At 41.5% G+C, this 14500-nt stretch overlaps 1 protein-coding gene across 1 annotated transcript in view; it reads left to right on the forward strand.

Moving 5' to 3' along the window:
- The window catches only part of RARB (retinoic acid receptor beta), a 179619-nt gene that overhangs the window by 15620 nt on the left and 149499 nt on the right, over positions 1–14500 (forward strand). The gene's annotated exons all lie outside the window — the stretch shown is intronic.

Raw genomic sequence — 14500 nt, forward strand, 5'->3', positions numbered from 1 at the left:
GATAGATAGATAGATAGATAGATAGATAGATAGATAGATAGATAGATAGATAGATAGATAGATATTTTCAACATTCAGAGAGGCAGAGGATCCAAGATTGGGTGGAACATAAATGAAGAATTTACAAAGAGGTGATCTAAAATTGCATAGGTTAAGAATGAAAGAAAAATTTCCCATCAACACTGGTAGAGGCATTGCCCATCTTAATGAAATTATGATCCATCAAAGAATAAAAGTAACATTTGTCTAGATCTTTAGCCAGTCAATTAATCGATCAACCACATTTTTGTTAAATGCCTACTCTGTTCCAGGCACTGGCATGACAAAGATCTTCTGAAAACAATGGAAATAATCTCTGTCCTCAAAGAGCTTATAGGCTACCTATAAGGGAAATGTCATGTTTAAAACATGAATATATCATGTTGTAAGGTATACATATTTGAGCACATGTGTATATATACATACATATATGTACATACATGTATGAGATAAGTTTGGGAGTGAGAGGTACCAGTAGCTGCTTTACAAGGTGGTTTATACTCATTATTGCCTTCTTTCTATTATCTTCAGGTTACCCACATCCTTCCTAAAATACAGTCCTCAGAACTGAGCGCAACACTCCATATGTGGTCTTCTTACCAGGACAAAACATAGTATAGTTATGACCTCCGTTTTCCAGGCCAACTATGCCTTTCTTACCAAAGCCCAATATTTTATTTGCATTTTTGGCTAACGCATCACTCTGCTGACTCATACCAAGCTTGCAATCTGCTGAAACCTTTAGATGTTTCACCAGCTTCTGGCTAGCCACACATCCCCCATTTTGTGTTTGTAAAACTAATTTTTTAAATAAAAGCAGAAGACTTTTATTCCTATTACATTTCCCCTGTTCAATTCAGTTCAGTTTCTTTGCTGTTGAGATTTTTCCCAGTATTGACTTTGTCATCGAATATGGTAGAGAGCTTATGCCTCCCTTCACTTGTGTCATTTGTGGATCTGTCAATGATAGCACTCATGCCGGTGCTTAGTATCACTGCCAACGATGACAACAGTGCTTAGAACACTGTCACTGTTCTCCAGTTAGTTCCGTTGTCTCCAACTCTTCATGACCCTGTGGACTGTGGCATGCCAATACTGTCCATGGAGTTGTCTTAGCAAAAATACTGGAGTGGTTTGCCATTTCCCTCTCTGGTGAATTAAGGCAAACAGAGGTTAAGTGGCTTGCCCAGGGTCACGCAGCTAGAAAGTGACTGAGGCTGGATTTGAACTCAGGTCTTCCTGAGTCTAGGCCCAGTTGCTTTATCCACTGAGCCATGTAGCTGCCTCCACATGGTACACAGTAGGCACTTAATAAATGTTTATTCACTGATTAACTGGGCCTTTATCTATGTTTTTTATAAACATGTCAGACAGCTTGGGTCCAAGTCCAGAGCCCTAGGGCTTTCCACTAGAGTCTTAACAACGACACTTTCAACTATTAATGGCTAATCTTTGGGTCAACTATTCAACTAGTACTGAGCCCGTTTAACTACATTATTGGCTGGGCTGAAACTCTCCATTTTATTAAAAAGGACGATTTACTTCTTTCCGAGAGACTCCACTACAGACTTTGTTTGCTAAATGGTTTGCTAAAAATCTAGGTAAATTGATTTTATTTTATTATTTATTACTTAACTTAGTATTATTAATTATCAATTATTATTAATTTTTTTTGGTGAGGAAAAATGACTTGCCCAGGGTCACACAGCTAGTAAGTGTTAAATGTTCGGTCTGAGGCTGGATTTGAACTCAGGTCCTCCTGACTTCAGGGCTGGTGTTCTATCCACTGTGCCACCTAGCTGCCCCCTGGTGTTATTATTTCATTCCCTCCAAACAGCCATCCTTCCTGCTCCCCTTTTGCTATGTAGATTTAAAGGTGCTGAATTTATATAAGTCAAAGATCCTAGGTATAAATTCACAGCCCTGCTGCTTGCTACCTGTGTTACCTTGACCAAGTCAATTTCAACCCCCCTGAGCCTCAGCTTCTTCATCTGTAAAATGAAGAGGTTGGAGTAGCTGGTTTCTTAGACCCCTTCCACCTCTATGTGCCTATGGTTCAGTTCAAAAAGAAATGAACAACAACCTAGCAAAATAACTAGGGCAAGTGTTATTGTCCCCATTTTATAGCTAAGAAAACTGAGGTTCAGAAGGGGTGAGTGATTTGCTAGAGGCCATAGGTGGTATGTAGCAGAGCTTGAATTTAAAAGTTCCAGTTATTCCTTCTAATGCACCAGACTGCTTCTTCCTTTTTTTTAACCTCTTATTTCTTCTGATACTACTAAGAATGGTTACTTATTTGCATTCATCCTTGGGGAGGGAGATAGACAGAGGAAGGTCTTGGACTGTGTCTCCCCCACTGTCCCTACTCTTCTTTCCTCCCAGGGAGGGAATTGCTTCCACCAGACTAGATGGTCACAGTGTCTCCATCTCATAATAGCCATGAATGCCAAATCTTTCCTGTTGACTTACTATTCTTAAGTACGGTCAGTTTGCGGTCCCAATGAGTAAAGTAAAGAGAGGAGAGTGAAAGGATTGTTATCCTTGTTTTTCAGAGAAGGAAACTGAGTCCCAGAAACATTAAGTGAGTTGCCTGCGATCACACCATTAGTATCAGAGAGGTGGCATTTCAACCCAGATTTTCCTGACTCCAAATCTAGCAACTCTTTCAGCTAGGTTATCCAACCTTTCAGTACCAGCCTCCTGGAGCAAATGGCCCATCTCCCAGCCCTAGTTGCAACTCCAGTGACTTGCCCATGGTGGTGTTGCAAGTTGGTGGCTTCTCGACTCTCAGTGTGATGCTTTTGGCCCTGTCCTACCATGTCTCTCTCCTGTGCCTGGTCCAGCATCAATATCCAATGCTATCATATATCAATACCCAATACGTCAATACCATCTTTGGGAAAGAGCTCTCGTCCTTCAATGTGACTGACTACTTTGGAATCATCACCCCAAGAATCACTGGCTCATAGATCTAAACCTGCCAAGGCAACACTCATTTTAATGTTTAAAGTCTGGTCCTTTCTTTTTTTCCTTAAAAAAGCCCATCGTGTCTTTATAGTCACCCCTCAATGAAATACTTTTTCTCTTGAATGAAAATCGAACTGATGATAATTTTTTGTTTTGCAAATGAGGAGCTAGGACAGGGCTCATAAGCAGAGATTTTGACGGTCTTTCCCTGTTTCCAGTATGCAAAGGACAGTCTAAGCATGGGACACATTGGCTTGGGCAAACCTCCCCCACTTGGGGGACATGTCCTAAAGCCAGCTGTGTCCAGGGTACTCTATGGAGGTTTGGAACTAATTTGTTTTTAAAATTAAAAGGAAATGTCGTTCATCCTGATATTTATTAAAGGCCTTCTGTTTGCATGTGGAGCATCTTGTTAGATGTTGGAGAAGATAAAAAGCTAAGCTAAAAGGCTATGCTAGCCTTTATGGACATGTAGTTTCAGGGGGCTAAGGGAGAAACCCAGAGAATTGTAATGCACAACATAACTTGATACAGAGAGCTCCTGTAGATAAGATGCTGGATGAGGTCTGAAGTGGAAAGGTGTTGCTGGCCAGGGACTTTGGGAAGGTTTCTTGGAAGAGCTGACATTTGAGATTGGCATGAAAAGAATGAAGGAACTCACCAGTCAGAGTGAGGATTTGTGATCAGGGTCACTATCAGTGGGGCTGGAGAGAGCATTCCCAGCATATGGAACTACATGGAGGCAGGAAAATATGATCATAGGATCATAGGTTTAGAGATGGAAAGACCTCTAGACATCATCTAAGACAGAAGTTCTTAACCTGGGGCTGGGAATGTGGTTTGAAAAAATTTCTGTAACAATATTTCTATACAATTGGTTTCCTTTGTGATATTATGTATCTTATTCTATTTATTTAAAAATGTTATTCTGAGAAGGGGTCTATGAGCTTCACCAGACCTCTAAAAAAGGTCCATGACACATAAAAAGATTAAGACTGCTGTTCTAGACCAACCCCCTTATTCTACAGAAGAGGAACCTGAGATCCATATAAGTTAAGTAAATTCCCCAGAATTATGTAGTATGGCTCTGCAGTGAGTCAGATTTGACCCCAAGTCTTCCTAACTCGGTATCTGACACTGCCCACATGTAATCATATAAGCTAGGAGAGTACATGGAGTGGGGTGGAGAATCATGGATTGGGTGTCAAAGGACCTTGTTTTGAATCCCAGCTCTATGACCTTGGACCTAGAGATCAGTGTAACCTTGGACAAGTCACTTAATTTTTCTAGACCTCTGTTTCTTCACTTGTAAAATGAAGAGGTTGGACTCAAGAAAGCCTAAGATCCTTTTAGACTTTAACTCGCATTAAATCAATGAGTAATATCTGGTAAAGTCAGAAAGGCATAGTGGTGGCAAATTGTGGATAGAGGACTTCAAATGCCAACTAAAGGGATTTTCACTTATACTCTATAGTCAGGGCACATAAGCTCAACATGAATAGATCTTTGCATGAGATATATAGAAAGATATAAATATATAGATATATGCACTAAGAATATAAGAAAACTATATATAAGATATATATAAGACAGCTATATAAAGATAAGAATATATTTAAGATATGCAAATATATTATAAGATTTATACATATTTATGTGTATGAAATATGTAATTTTATATATGTATGTGAGTGTTGTTGTTCAGTCATTCAATTGTGTCCAACTCTTTGTGACCCTGTGGATCACAGCACTCCAGGCTCTTCTATCCTCCACTATCTCCTGAAGTCTGTCCAAGCTCATGTTCATTGCTTCCATAACACCATCTATCCATCTCATCCTCTGTCATCCATCCCCTTCTCCTTTTGCCTTCAGTATTTCCCAACATCAGGGTCTTTCTCAATGAGTCCTGTCTTCTTGTTATGTGGTCAAAGTATTTGAGCTTCAATTTCAGTATTTGACTTTCCATTGAATAGCCTAAATTCATTCCTTTCAGTATTGACTGACTTGATCTCTGAGATGTCCAAGGGATTCTCAAAAGTCTTCTCTAGCTCCACACTTTGAAAGCATCAGTTCTGTGTCATCAGCTGTCCTTTTGGTAGAACTCTCAAAGCCATATGCTGCTACTGGACAAAACCATAGCTTCTACTCTCCAGACCTCTTAAGCAGGGTGATGTCTCTGCATTTTAGTTTGCTGTCCAGATTTGCCATAGCTTTCCTTCCAAAGTGCAATTTCATGGCTACTGTCACCATCTGCAGTGATCTTTGAACCCAGGAATATAAAATTTAATGTTGCTTCCACTTCTTCTTCTATTTGCTAAGAAGTGATGGGACCAGTTGCCAAGATCTCAGTTTTTTGATGGTAAGCTTCAAACCAGCTTTTGCACTTTCTTCTCTCACCCCCATCAAGAGGCTTCTTAATTCTTCTTCACTGTCTGCCGTCAGAGTGGTAGAGTCTGCACAGCTGAGATTGTTGATATTTCTCCCATCAACCTTAATTTCAGCTTTTGTTTCACGCAGCCTGGTACATTCACATACATTCACATGATATACATTGTGTGTAAGTTAAATAAATTAAATGACAATATACAGCCTTACCGTACTCCTCTTCCAGTCTTTAACCAATTGGTTGTTCCATATTCTGTTCTAACTGTTGCTTCTTGACTCACATACAGGTTCCTCAGAAGACAAATAAAATGATCTGGTACCCCCATCTCTTTGAGGACTTGCCACATTTTGTTGTGATCCACACAGTCAAAGACTTTAGTTTAGTCATTGAAGCAGAAGTAGATGATTTTCTAGAGCTCCCTTGCTTTCTCTATAATCCAGCAAACGTTGGCAATTTGGTCTTTTGTTCCTCTGCTTCTTCAAAAACCAGCCTGCTCTTCTTGTCATTCTCGGTTCACATATTGTTAAGCCTGACTTGGAGAATCTTAAGCACAGCCTTTCTGGTGTGTGAAATGAGCTCAGTTGTTTGATAATTTGAACATTCCTCATCATTGCCCTTCTTTAGGATTGAGATGTAAACGGATCTTTTCCAATCCAGTGGTCACTGTTGTGTTCTCCAAATTTGCTTACATACTGAGTGCAGCACTTTAACAGGACCATTTTTTAGGATTTGAAATAGTTCAGCTGGAATTCTGTCACCCCCACTGGCCTTATTGCCAGCAATACTTCCCAAGGCCCACTATATTTAATCATCCAGGATGTCTGGCTCTAGATCAGCAACCACAAAATCATGGTTTTCAGTCATATTAAGACCTTTCTAGCGTAGTTCTTTTGTGTATTCTTGCCACCTCTTCTTAATTTCTTCTGCTTCTGTTAAGTCTCTACCATTTTTGTCCTTTATTATGCCCATTTTTGCATGGAATCTTCCCGTGATATCTCTAATTTCCTTGAAGAGATCTCTTGTCTTTCCCATTCTGTTATTTTCTTCTGTTTCTTTGCATTGCTCATTTAAGAAAACCATCTTATCTCTCCTTGCTGTTCTCGAATTCTGCATTCTGTTGGGTATCTCTTTCCCTTTTTCTTTTCCCATTTGCTTTCCTTCTTTCCTCTACTATCTGCAAACCCTCATCAGGCAGCCATTTTCCTTTCTTGCTCTTCCTTTTCTTTGGAATTTTTTTATTGCTGCCTTCTGTACAATGTTGTGAACCTCTATCCATAGTTCTTCAGGCATTCTGCCTGCCAGGTCGGATCACCTTCACTTCATATGATAAGGAATGTGATTGACGTCGTTTTCTCTACTTTCTTCAATTTAAGTCTGAATTTTGCAGTAATAAGCTCATGATCTGAACCCCAGACAGCTGCAGGTCTTGTTTTCACTGACTGTACAGAGCCTTTTCACCTTTGGATGCAAAGTCTGTAATCAGTCTGATTTCGACATTTACCATCTGGTGATGTTCACGTGCAGAGTTGCCTTTTGGGCTGTTGAAAAAGAGTGTTTGCTGTGACCAGGGAGTTAACTTGACCAACCTCTATTAGTCTCTGCCCTGTTTCATTTATAATCTAAGGCCAAGTTTGCCTGTTATTCCAATCATTTTTTGATTTCCTATTTCAGCATTCTAGTGTGTATGCATGTGTGTGCCTGTTTATGTGCGTATATTTGTGTGCATGTGTATATATATATGTATACACACACATATATACATATACATATATATATGTTTTTCTCTAGCAGTAGCAGGAAGGTTGGATTAAATTTGAGAGAGAAAAGCAAACTGAGGAAGAGAAAAAATGGAGGTTGAAAGAAAAATTTGTTAATACTTGGTCATTTGAACAAGGGGGTGGGAAATCCTTTGAGTTTTTTTGCAGTAACTGAAAAATGGAAGAAAATCTGGTCTTTTTTTAAACATCAACTAATTCTTGTGGGTAAGAAACTGAAAACTTCTAATCCCTAGGGCAGGTCTGGAATGCAGTAATCGTTTGCTGCTATATCTCCAATGCACCTGTTTCACCCTGTTGTCTATGTAGGCAAAGTAAATATGTGAGTGTGTTTGGTGTGTGTGTGTGTGTGTGTATGTGTGTGTGCGCTTACCTACAAGGGTAACTTATATATATATATATGTATGTGTGTATATATATCTTTATCTTTCTTATCATGTATCTATAATCTTATGTGTGTGCCTACACACACACACACACACACATGTCATACAAAGTCCCCCTTTTTAAAACATGCCCCACGAATATAGCCACCAAAAGATCACATCCCATTTGGGGATATTTTGGGGAGTGAGTGGGCAGAGGAAGAATTTTAAGTCCCAAGTTTCTCCGATGAAGTTATTTCCCGAGTGGAGATGTAGCCTTGAGGATTTTGAAGGAAACTGCCCGCAAGCATGTGGCCATTTTAGTCTCTTGTCCTTTTGTTCTGAATTCCTGTTTGTCCCTGAAGCCTTGCCTGGCCCAGATAATGGGTGATAAGTCAAATTCGACGACTCGCTCAGTGTCGCTGCTGCTGAGCGTCACAGAAGAGTAAGACGGACTGTGAGTCCCTGTGGTCTAAGGTGGTCAGTAGTCCATTCATTCTCCACCCCTCCTCCCCCAGCCTGATTGGGATGCGTTGAGTGAGGGTTCTTTCCAAGTCAGATTCCTACAGCACATACTAGACTACGTCCCTTCCTGCTAATGTGCTCCACTGGCTTCCTCTTACTTCTAGAACCAAATGGAAACTCCACAGTATGGCATTTAAGGCCTTTCACAGTCTGGTCCCAACCTACCTTTCCAAGCCCTTCCCACAATCTGTGGTCCAGGGAGAATGCCTTCCTTGATGTTCCTCACATATCACATTACATCCTCTCCAGGGCTTTGCACAAGCTCTCCCCCACCCCTTGCCTAGCACCCATTTCTTCCTCAGTTCTGCTTGGAATCCTTAGCTTTCTTCAAATCTTACCTAAAATGCCACCTCTTACACGAGGCCTTTTCTGATAGCCCCAGCTGTTCATTCCTTTTTTCCAAAATTACCCTGCATTTAATTTGTTGTGTGTATGTACCTACACAGTACACACACACACACACACACACACACACACACATACATATGGGTGTTCACACATATACATACACACATATGTATGCACACACACAGAGGTAGCATGACTAAGTGATTAGAAAGCTGGTCTTGGAGCTAGGAACACCTGAGTATAAGTCCTTCCTTTGACACATAGTGGCTGTGTGACCCTGGACAATTGACTTAACCTCTCAGGGCTCCAGGAACTTCTAAATGCTATAATTTATTGAGAAGGTGCCAGCCTTTATGGGTAAAGGGAGTTTTTCTGTCTAGGAGCTCCCTATAATGAAATCACATTATTCTCCATGTCCTTATAGGTATATGTTGTTGGTAGATTCTAAGATCCTTGAAGGCAGAACTGTTTGATTTCTGTCTTTGCATCCAGAGTGCTTAGCACAGTGCCTGGCACATAGTTGACAGTTAATAAAACGATTGATTGATTGATTGATTGATTGATTGACATTGCCATGGGGGTATCATCCTAATGTTTCCTATGTTAGAAAACATTCATGGAGAAGGGAAGGTTCAATACTTCCTCTCTGTTTCAGGAACAAATTTTGATTCAGTGGTACCAACACAAATGGTTCCATTGATCTTTCCAAGCAATACCTGACCAGGTAATGCTACTAACAGCCTGTGTGACCTTGAGCAAATTTTTCATCTTTCTGGGCCTCAACTTCCTCATTTGTGAAAGGAGGGTCTTAGACCAGCTGACTTTGAAGGACCTTTCCGACTTTAAATCCTTTGAAAGCTGTAAGAACTCTAAGTCTGGAAAACTGTGATGGTGACCCCTTTACGAATGAAGGGCCTTGACCACTGGGCAGAAGAACATGATTTTTTACTCTTGGAAAAAAGGCTTAATATTTGTAAATAACTAAAGTAATGTTATCATTTAATCATCACCACCATTATGCAGTGATTCCACCAAATTCTGGGAAGAGCTCCAGACGGCATGTCAGGGAACTCAGTTACATTTACTATCTGTTTGACCAAAAGCACCTGTCTTAGCCTCAGTTTCTGTACCTGTAAAATAGGCTGATATTGGCTCCTACCTCATAGTGTCGTGAGGATCAAATAAGGTGAAATATGCACATGCTTTGCAAACCTTAAAGCATAATGTAATGTTAGCTAATATTATTAACTCTCCTCTCTCTCTTTCAATCTCTCAATTTATACTGATTCTTTCTCTTCTACCTGCAGTATCCCTGTTTCTCTCCCATACTTAAAGCATCCTCATTTAATTCTAGCTCCCCTGCTAATTATTATTCTGCATCTTTCCTTCCATTCTCAGCTTAACTCTATGAAAAAGTCATCTACACTCAGTACCTTGGCTTCCTCTCCTCTCACGCTCTTCTGGACCTTCTGCAGTCTGGCTTCTGACCTTCTCATTCAACTGGAACTGTTCTCCCCAGAGCTACCAGTGATCCCTTAATGACCAACTCCAAGGGCCTTTTCTCAAGCCTTATCCTTCTTGACCTCTTGGCAGCCTTTGACCCTGCTGGTCACCCTCTTGTGCTGTGTCCTCTCTCTTCTGTAGTCTTTTGTGACACTTCTACCTATATGACCACGTTTTAGTGTCCTTTGCTGGATCTTTATCGTGGTCATGTCCACTCCCCTCAAGGCTCTGTCCTGGGCCCTCTTCTCATTTTTCTCCATTCCCTTTCATTTGATTTCATCAACTCTAATGGGCTTTGAGAATTCAATGATCATCTCTATACAGATAATTCCCAGATCTCTGTATCTGTTTTCTCTTCTGAACTACAGTTCTTCATCACCAAGTGCCTATTGACCATTTCAAACAGGGTGTCCAATAGGCATCTCAAACTCAAAACAGAACTCATTATCTCTCCCCCACAGAAAAACAATTCCATACTCTCTCATTCATCGCACGTATACTATCTACTGCCTAACCCTGCCCTTTGTCCCTCAACAATCTCTCTCATATACATCCTCTTCTCTCCACTCACACAGTCCCCCTACATAGTTCAGACCCCCATCATCTCTTGCCTGCACTATTGCAATTGTCTTCTGATTGGTCTCCAGACCTCAAGTTTCCTCCCTCGTCTAATCCATACTGTACATGGCTGCAAAAGAGATTTTCCTATGGCACTCGTCTGACCTTGTCACCCCCTTGCTTAATGAACCCTACTGGCTTCCTGTTACCTCTAGGACTGAATATAAAGCACTTTGGTGTTTGTTGTTGTTCATTTGTTTCAGTTGTTTCCAACTCTTTGTTTCCTGTTCGAGGTTTTCTTGGCAAAGATACTGGAGTGGTTTGCCATTTTCTTTTCTGGTTGATATTACAAATGAGGAAATTAAGGCAAACAGGGTGAAGTGACTTGCCCAGGGTCACACAACTAGTAAGTGTCTAAGTCTGGATTTGAACTCAGTTCTTCCTGACTCCAAGCCTCAGAACTCTGTACACTGTGGTGCCACCTAGCTTCCCAATAATGGAAACCCCTCCCCATTCATGGTTTAGGGGCCTTCCTTTAGTCTTCTTGACCAGAGATGTCAAACATGGGAAACCAGATTAAAATGTAAGTGGGAAATAATTTAATAAATATTTAATTTTATTATAAAATAAATATAAATGCATATGAATAAAAGCATAATACAGCGTAGATAATTTTTAATTTGTGGTTTTCTATTTTAAAAATTTATTGACATTATACCAGTACTAATGAAGCAACCAGGTTGTTTATCCCTCATTCTCATTTCACGAGCATACATATTGTGGTTTTAATTCCTTTATTGAAAGAACCACATTACATTGGGTAATGTGTTACAACCTACTTATGCCTGTGTCATCTGTTTCCACATGATGCTTTGGGTCACCCATTTGTTTTTATTTTTTGGAGATTGTGATATCCATCCATCCATTCATTCAGCAAGCCTTTATTAAGCAATTCCTATGTGCCAAACACTGTGCTAAGCACTGGGGGATCCAGTGACAAAAATTAACCAGTCCCTGCCTTCAAGGGGCTTACATTCTAGTGGGCCAAACAACATTCATACATATAAGAAATATAAAATACACACAAAGCAGATTCAAAATAGTTTTAAGAGGCATTGGGGCAGATCACCAAAAGCCTCATTTGGAGGTAGTGCTTAAGGTGAGTTTTGAAGGAAGACAACAATTTTGGGATGCAGAGATGAGGAAGAAGTGAATCCTAGCATCCCAGGAAGAATATTGGTGTTAAAAAGGCAGGTTTTTAGTTTGAGACATTGTTTGGTGGGGTGTGGAAAGGCACCATGTTATTTCCTTAATGTAGTCCAGTTTCTATTTCCTTTCCCCACCTTAATTGTGAGCCTAACCCATAATCTGTACATCTGTAGCCAAGCCCACCCCCCCAAAAAAACAGAAAGCTTTGCACTGAGGGTTAGATTTTCCCCATAGTTTTTAACTGCCCTGTGCCTGACATATCAGTGAACAAATAATGAGATCTTAAAGGCAGACTCAGAGGAAACAGTGAATCTGTCTCTTCACTCTCAGAGTCGATGAAATCTGAAGCCTGGCATCTTGAACCCGAGCAATGAATTCCCATAAAGAATGAGCTCCCACCTGGAAAATGGGCCCTCTTCTTTCTAAATGACTTGGTGACAACAGGCTTTCCCTGGAAGCTGGGTGCACAGAGCGAGGCAGGTTATACGTTTTGAGTAAAGCGAGGCCACGAGCAGCAGAGGACCCTGAATTCATCCTCGGCTTCACAAGTGAAAGCTGGAAATGATACATTTTTAATAAAATGGGCAGTTACTCTAATTGCAGCACCCCTACTGTTCAGTCCCTTTTTTTAATGTCCTAATTCATTAAGGGATGTGCGCATGCAGCCTTATTATTTACAGATGTGTGCACTTTTAACTTGTTTATACCAAACAGATGTTCTACCAAAGGTAACAGGGAGCGAGCGGAGCCCCCTTGGGCAGGTACCAAGTGTGTGGGATGGTCCATTATCTGCAAGTCTCTGTTATTATTTTTGAATTGTGGCGTCTGGCATTGGAAGGCAAACCCAAACTCTTCCCTGGAGGAGGCAAAAAGAAACAAGGAAATGATCCGAAGACATGTCTGCGGCATCTCAGGGTAGAAAACGAGCCTGCCGGTGATCAGCAGTTACTGGATGCTGGCAAATTGGCTGGCGGAGGCAGGGGAGGATGCCCTGGACGCAAGCAGGCATGAACAGGAGAAGCTGTGGCGACCTGGGTTCATGTCTCAGCTCTGCTGCTCACTACCTTGTGTGACGCTGGGTGAGGCATTTCAGCCGATGCAGTCTCAGTTTCCTCATCTGTTAAATGGACGTGGTGGTGCTGATGCTGCCCACCTCACAAGGCCGTTGTAAAGGTCAAGTTAGATCGTGAGTTATAAGGACAATGATAAAAAATGATTTTGTACAATAAAGGAAAAAATAAAATGTAATTGTAAAATACTTTATAAATTTTGTGGCAGTGTGGTTCAAGTGTGAAACTTGGGAGTCATGATAATCTGGGTTCAAATCCAGCCTCGGACAAATGGCAATGGTGTGACTTCAGGGCCTCCAGCCATTTCATAAACCTAAGTTGGAGAGCAGGTGGGGCTCCCAAGGAGTGCTGAGGCAGTGTGGTGTCATGGGGAGAGGGCTGGACTCAGAGTCAGGAAGGCCTGAGTTCAAATCCTGACTCAGACACTTAAGAGCTTTGTGATCCCGAACAAGTCACTGACTTTCACTCAGACTCAGTTTCCTCATTCATAAAATGAGAACAGTAATACTCACTTCACAGAGTTGTTGTGAGAATTCAACTGAGTCATGATCAAGATCCATTGGGGCAAAAAGGGTGGAGGAGACGTCCATTCCCATTGTGATGAGCTGGGGAATCAGTATGATTCAAGGAGCAAGCAAAGCAGCCACATGGTCCTGAAACCATGGAAGGAAGGAAGGAGGGAGGGAAGGAAAAAAAGGAGAGGAGGGAGGGAAGAAGGAAGGAAGGGAGGGAGGGAAGAAGGAAGGAGGGAGGGAAGGAAAGAAAGGAGAGGAGGGAAGAAGGAAGGAAGGGAGGGAGGGAAGGAAAGAAGGAAGGGAAGGAGGGAGGGAAGAAGGAAGGAGGGAGGGAAGGAAAGAAAGAAGGAGGGGAGAGAGGGAAGAAAGGAAGGGAGGGAGGGAAGAAGGAAGATGGGGAGGGAGAGAAGAAGGAAGGAGGGGAGGGAGGAAAGGAAGGAAAGAGGGGAAGAAGGAAAGGGGAGGGAGGACAGAAGGAAGAAAGGAAGAAGGAAAGGCGAGGGAGGAAGGGAGGAAAGAAAAGAAGGATACATTGTGTCTACTGCTCACCAGACCCTGTGCTAAGTGTTTCACAAATATCTCACTTGATCATCACCACAGCCCTGCCCCAGGTACTTTTATCAACTAAGGCAAACAGAAGTAAGGGAGTGTCTGAGTCAGGATTTGCACTCAAGTCGTCCTAACCCCAGACAAGCACTTTAGCCACTGGGCCACCTAACTGCCTCCTGGTCAGCACTGTGTTCTATTCTGTGCATCTTTCAGTTAACTGTGAAATGGTAAAGAGTCTGTGGTGTTGTTTTTTTTTTAATATAGCCTGCCAAAGCCTGTTTGCTCCCTACTAAAACCTTAACCAGGGATGCTCTCAATTCATGTACTGATGACTCTCAGAAAGATAGTGTAGAAATCAGAGCAGCCTATAGTCAGGAGTGATGAGTATTCTCTTGGTCGTTTTTTCTCAGTATAAATGAGGTCAGATGTTGGTTTTTGGTTTGTTTTTTTTTCCCACTTTTGGTGTCTCGCCTTCCTGCAGATCCCTTGTATGTTAATGCCTCAGTGCCCTCATAATGGCATCACCTCCAGCATGGATTACTGTTCTCTGTGCTTGTTCCAGCAGGCTCTCTCATAACTAAGCAAACAAAAAAAGTCATTTAAACCTCTAAGACAAATTTTCCAGTCTCCCTCTCAAAGGGACCACACACACACACACACACACACACACACACACACACACACACACACA

The sequence above is a fragment of the Vombatus ursinus genome, unplaced genomic scaffold, assembly GCF_900497805.2.
Source record: "Vombatus ursinus unplaced genomic scaffold, bare-nosed wombat genome assembly UNPS02014799.1, whole genome shotgun sequence".
Classification (NCBI taxonomy): domain Eukaryota; kingdom Metazoa; phylum Chordata; class Mammalia; order Diprotodontia; family Vombatidae; genus Vombatus; species Vombatus ursinus.